The 6693-nt window shown below is 35.6% G+C and overlaps 1 long non-coding RNA gene across 1 annotated transcript; it reads right to left on the bottom strand.

Moving 5' to 3' along the window:
• Positions 1–2306: 2306 nt before the first annotated feature.
• On the bottom strand, positions 2307–3842 carry LOC127084845 (uncharacterized). The gene is made up of 2 exons (XR_007788805.1): positions 2639–3842; positions 2307–2564 (listed from the first exon to the last, which is right to left on the bottom strand). It is a non-coding gene; the product is annotated as an uncharacterized LOC127084845 (long non-coding RNA).
• Between the last annotated feature and the right edge of the window lie 2851 nt (positions 3843–6693).

Here is a 6693-nt window from a genome sequence, read left to right as displayed (position 1 = left end):
AACAAAAATTTTTGGAGTCAGTTTAACGCAACTTCGCTGTAGTATGTTTTCAAAGTAAACCTTGCTTCAACTAGATATGTTAAGGGTTTCAATGTGGCTTGGTTCACGGTTTTTGAACAAAAGGATTAAAAGGCTCAAACTTAAATTTTAACCCCCCCCCCCCCAATTCTCCTTTTGATTATATCCATTCTTACATTCAATTAATTCAACACACACATTCATTTTTCAAGAGAATTTTGAAGTTGTAAAGATGAAGATATGATGGTTCAAGAAATCATGAGATATTTCGATATGACCGTCACCTATTTTTGTTTGTCTGTTTTTTATATGGTGGTCACGTAATCTTGTTTTTTTTGTTAAGGATTTCGGCGACCTTTTTTCAACGACTTTTTTGTTCTTTTTTTCATATATCATTCTTCTTGTTATGATTTTGAATTGTCATCAAATTGATAAATGTTTAAAACTTTCGGGATGCTACATTTGGGAAGCAATTTTACAATTCCTAATCAATTAGGAACTTAGTCCAATCTATTAGAGCAAAAAGTCTCCTTAATCATTAGAAATACTTCTAATGGACTAATACATGTAATAGTTGTAGAGTTTCCATTTTTAGATTAGGGTTTCCCGTATCTTTGAAGTTCTTAATTGATTAACCCTAGTACCTAATTGATTTAGTCATTAAAAGGCCCATGGATCATTTTACTTTTTGATCCAAACTTTTCCCTATAAATAGAGGGCTCATCCTCATTTTTTCTTTACATTGAAATTGAATCTATAACTCTTATTTTTCCCTTCTACTCTCTCTTACTTCATTTAATTCTTATTCGTCAAAACTTATCCTTAGTGCTTTGAGATTGAAAAATATATATGGGAACTTTTTTGTGTGTTGGCGCACTACTATCTTTGTAATATATTTACAAGGAATTGTTTAGTTTAGTTTTGAGTTTAACTAGTTAAAAGCTCTTATGTTTGGTTTGAGGAAGAAGGTTTGGGGGCATAACCTGTGAAAAGCTCAAATTTCATGTATTGAAAACTTTCAATAAAAAATTATTGGGTACAAGAGTAGACCCAGCGGTTAGACCAAACTTGTATAATCTCTAGTGCATGGTCTATTTCCCTTATCTCTTTACTTTCCATTACTTTATTTTATTTACATTTTATATTTTTCTCTTACATCTTTCTTTCTTCTATTCCACTTCTCAAACTCTTTTTGATAATAAAATTAATCCAAAGAATTTTAATAAATAAATTTTTACAGTTGAATAAACTTTTTCAAACAACACATTTACGCCCCCACCCCCACCCCGTTGACGCCCTCTTATATTTGAAGTCACTTGTCCAACACAAATGTTTGAATATTTGATTATATGATGTTTGACAAGGTTGAACAAAGACTTAAGTGAAGCATAACTTCTTGATATAACGGTGTCATACCCCAATTTTGTCCGGCCATTCTAAAATTGCCATGTGGTATTCATAGCTAGAAAGCATATGGCACGGACTAGGGACTTGGTGGTCTACCGAGAGGAAGAAACTATAGTTTTCTTATTATCACAGCATATGCTTAACCGATCGTCATGACCCTGATTTCTTTTTATCTCTTCGCATTATTTGAGTAGTACTGACCCGTATTTGAGGTTTAAAATCCGTCAATATTCTCTAAATAAAGAGGTTTTTTTCTGTTTCCTTAAAAGGACTATATGGTTTGAGTACTGGACTAGAGTTTGATAGTTATATCGTTGATTAATCGTTGGGTCAGACATTTGTTTAATCATGAAAGCACACCATCTTAGATTCATACCATTATTTGTGTCGTTTCCCAAACCCCTAGAGAACACGCATTGCATGGACCTAATTTCGGCTAGAAGCATAACTTAATATATAAGCACAAGGCCAATTTTGTATGGATTCACACATGAAATGTAATGAGTGAACGCTATCTGAAGGGAATGCAAGCTCAAGTCAAAATTGTGAGAAAGTTTTATTACGGCATCATGTCAATAACTCTATAAGCGCTAGCTGTAAGCGTGGTTCATTACAAGTGAGAATTGATGATGTATTAAGTAACCCATAATCCTGATCACAACATATTTGGTTTAGAGCATTCCTTACATTAAATTAAGCATCTTTCCCACCTAAGGTTGAAGGAGGTACCACAATCTAGTGATAAGTGACTTAAGATTAAAGTTACAGTTTTCCTTTTTAAAAAAAATATATCATTTTTATGGGACGTGGGCGGCGCCGCATGGAGATTAAAAACTAAATGTCAAATGTTGTATGTGACTGGGGAAAAAGAAACAAACGAGTATCCATGGATTCCATGTACAAATTCATATGAGCATTTACTACAAGATAAATTACATAAACAATCAAGTTCTGGATTTCATGTACAAAGGCCAGGATTTACGTCATGGAATTGCAAGTTCCGGATTACAAACATTGTTGTCTCAAATTCATTACTACAAAACTTCAAATTTGCGCCCTTTTGTACCTAGCTCTACATCCGTTTCAACAAAACCATTCCGCATTCACTTTCTGGTTGACATGGTACCATGAAACATGACCTATAAAAACAAAAGAGACATCAAAAAAGGTCTAAATGGAAGCTTTGAGGAGGGTGTAAATAAGAATGTGTTACTCGAGATTCTGAAACTTGAAGGCCCAAAATCGTCCACAAGCTTTGAGTTACCATCACTTTAACTGAGAGTAACCATCATGAAGGCCTATTAGTAAACATTATACCTCAATATAAAAACTAGCATCAGTGAAAATTCATTATGGGACCACACGTTTAGAATGCCAATTCAGATTATGCTACAAACAAACTTAGTACCTCTCACGCATTTGGTCCCCACAGGATCGGGAGAAAGATCCGTTCCAACAAATTGGAAATCCTAGCAAAATTCGGACAGCTAATACTCACATGTTCCCTAGGATTTATCTTTGGATTTATCCTCAAATTCTCATGGGCGAACACTTGATTTTCCGCCTATAAAATCACTTGTCCAATCATTGAAACGGGAAAGAAAAAAAATATTATTACCCTGCCGAAATCCCACCTCAATCGGTACCCAAAAGCTCAAAACATCAAAGGGGGACTCAGAGTTTATCATCAAAACTCTGAGTAAACTGAGCTAATCCCTGACAAATCAAATCAAGCACAGAAGCGAGTAGAAGGAAGAAGCCAACTAACAAGAGGAACGAAAGGCAAGAAGAAAGTATTTACCTTTGAATATGTCTTTCTGGTAAACCTCTAGGCGATATTGTTCCCCCCCTTTAATTTATTCTATACATACGAGCATGATAAGTGATTGTTGAAAGTTGATTTTGCCTTGCGTGTCTTCAAATCGCGCTTTGCCGCTTGTTCTTCATGAAAACTCTTTTGCGTTAGAAGTCATGTTTTTGTGTGTTGGATTCGGATGTGATTTGCTTGCTTGCTCAGAAATAGTTTTTGTTTTGTTTAAGATAACATAAGTTAAGAGTAAGGTTTTGATCTGAACGTTAGGTAATAATTTGAAAGAAAATAGACGTGGATTCGTGTTTAAGACAAAATTTAAGGTAAGGTTGGTGTTTGTCCCTTCGTGTTTAGAGGTGGTTACCCATCGGAGAGGACGGCGACAGAGCCGCCAGCTGCCGTGCCTTTCTGGCGAAGCCAAGTGAGGAAGACGACTGATCTTTGGTGCTGAGGAGAGAGATGAGAGAGATATTTGTAGAAGAATAGAGAGGTGAGTTATTTATATTCGGTAATTTGAATGAATTCCACTATTTGTTCAACTTAAAAGCAAATATTCTTTGTCATCTATTATACAGAGAGAGGATTAGTCTATCAAGAGAATAATAAGTTTCCCTTTTTCCAATTAACTCATTTATGATAGGGTAGCATGCTTAATGACACGTTTTCCTTATTTTCCTTTTCATCGCTTGCTTTAATTTCCATTTGTTGATGGTTTATTATCTTCCTTGTTTTTTTGCTGGTACGTGTCATGAGGGAAGAGAGATGAGGGGACGGTTCGGTTCCCCTTGTGTTCCCTAGAAGTCTGTTTCTCTAGGGTTCTATCTTGGTGAGGATTAGGTTTTGCGCTTCTACTGTTAGGCCCAACCCGAAGTTGCTTTAGTTAGCCCCCATGTAGCTATTGAACCCCTAGTCTTTGGGGATGATTTTGGGCTCTCTCTTTGAGCCCATTTTCACTTTCTTTCTTTTTTTGTTATTTATTATTTATTAGTACTTTATTCTTAATTTATTTAGTATGCTTATTTTTATCAAATACTATTACCATGCTTAATAATTAACTAAAATATATCTTAAGTAATTAATCGATTTACTTAAAGTTAATTATTTAGTTTGAATGAGTATTAGTTAGTCGAATTGTTTACCTCTTCATCATACACCCTTTATGATAATGCACATGCATTAGAGCTATACTTACCTTATTAATTATGTCGCTTAGCCATGTTAATTTTGAATAAATGATATTAATCTTGTAAATGTAATTTATAAGTGTAAAAACCATTGGTCAAACGCCAAGTAATCCTTCTCAAACCCTTTTAATTCATATCAATTCAATTCAAATATTTTTAAACACAACATTAAACTACTTTCTTAACAAACATAAAAGAATAAGATTCTTTGAGTCTCGCGTTCCTTGAATCTTCGAATAAATGCTCTCGAGGCAGACGTCTTGGATTAACCTTTCATTCACTCTTTCATTTCTAAAACGCTTAGCATAAAAACTTGGACAAAAAGAGGGGTCATTTGAGTCTATCATTTAGGTAGAACCTTTTAAACAATCTCTTGGAGGTTCATCGTCCATCCAACAATTTCATAAAAATTGAATGGAAAAGATGTTGTGGGAGTCTAGCATTCTGGTAATATCCCGAATAATTGGTTTCAAGGCTCACGTGTTGTTCTTATCAAATATTTGTCATTCACCTTAAAAAATAAACATCAACACACCCTTAATCAACCAAACATATCCTTTCTCTCCCCCGTGCAATCGGAAGCCTTTCGTAGGCAAATGTTTGTCTAATCCTTTCTAATGTGTACGAACATGCGCTTAAGCCTCTGTCGTGAGTAAGCAAGCCATGTTTTACCATTAGAATATGATCTAGATACGCGTTCAAATCGATACATTGTTAATATATCAAAATCTTCTCAAAAAGAGTGATGCCTAATCCTTTCTGATGCATATACAAACTAGCGCTTAAGTCTCTATCGCGAGCATGCTAGCCCATGTTTAGTCATTAGAATGCGATCTAAGTACTTCCTCATTAAAACGAACCAACCCGCAAACCGTAGTTTCCCTAACTACGAATGCTCTGACTTCCTTATTGCACTATAAGGATACGTAGGCACGAGATTGCGAGATCTTGGCGAGCACACTAATAAAAAACCTCCCTTTTCCACCCTTCTGAGGTTCCCATCCATCTCCTTTCAATATTTTTATCACTCGAAGAAAACAAAAAACATAAGCTAACATTTAAATCGCAAATTAAACTAAAAGGTTCCCGTTGAGTACAACGAACGCGAGGGGTGCTAATATTGTCCCCTTGCGTAATCGACTCCCGAACCCGAATATGGTTGTGACGACCATTATTCTTTTTTCTAAAGGTTTTATCGATATTTTCCTATTCCTTCATTGAGATAAATAAAGTTCGGTGGCGACTCTGTTCGAATCATTTTTCCACGACCATCGCAAGGGATCGTATTTTTCGAGATGCGACAGCTGGCAACTCTGCTGGGGACATAATATTTGCTTCAAGCAAGAGAGAGTCAAGCCTAACTTAGTTAATTTTATGATGAATATTAGCTTTGCTTAATTCTTTTCTTTATGCTTACTTGTTTTCTTTTGATACATTTGCTTGCTTATTTGGTTTCTTTATGATTTATCTTGTAATTATATTGCTCATTCCCATATTTATCTTTGGATCTTGGATGGTATCCTGAGTAAGGCTGTGCACCCGAGCTTTGGAAAAATAAGAGGGAACACCTAAGTTTAGAATTGGAAGTTGTGTAGTGTTAGTCTCCAGGGACCACTCCTTGTGAGCCTAGCATGAAGTATTCCCCTAGAGTAAAGCTTTTCATAGATCTCGTTGTAAAACAGCTAGTTTGTTGCACGACTGGATTCATGAAGGGTCAATGACTCTGCGAACCACTTTTAGAACCAGTTTCTATCTTGGTGGTTGTGTAGTGTTAGACTCCGAGAACTTCTTCTCATGTGCCTGGCACGAGAACCACACCCAGGATAGACCTTTTGTCACTCTCGTCATAAAACATCTAGCCTGTTGCATGATATTGACACGATAAGCGTCCATGACCTTGGGAACCCTATTCATCAATGTAGAGACTACCCTGTGAGTGGTTTTTCTTGGGTAGATAACGTAGAAATATCTATTAGGAAAGCTTGTCATTTAGGGTGTTCTAAATTACTTATGATACCCTAGATCCAAACAATCATGCATTCATCTCATATTGAATTATGGTACTCATAAAACAATTTATTTTCAGGGAATACTTTATATCCATGGTTGTTTTACATTCCAAAGAATGATTAACTCAAATAGGAGAAAATCTTTGCAACTCAAGGCCAAGATGTCGGATACCACTATTTTGATGAAATGTTTGAAAGAACTTCCACCATGTTTTAAGGTTATGCTTGAGTGGAGGTTTGGAGGAATTCTAAGTCTTCTCACCGT

The sequence above is a fragment of the Lathyrus oleraceus genome, chromosome 5 (genome assembly GCF_024323335.1).
Source record: "Lathyrus oleraceus cultivar Zhongwan6 chromosome 5, CAAS_Psat_ZW6_1.0, whole genome shotgun sequence".
Lineage (NCBI taxonomy): Eukaryota > Viridiplantae > Streptophyta > Magnoliopsida > Fabales > Fabaceae > Lathyrus > Lathyrus oleraceus.
This window is presented reverse-complemented; position numbering and strand designations above follow the sequence as displayed.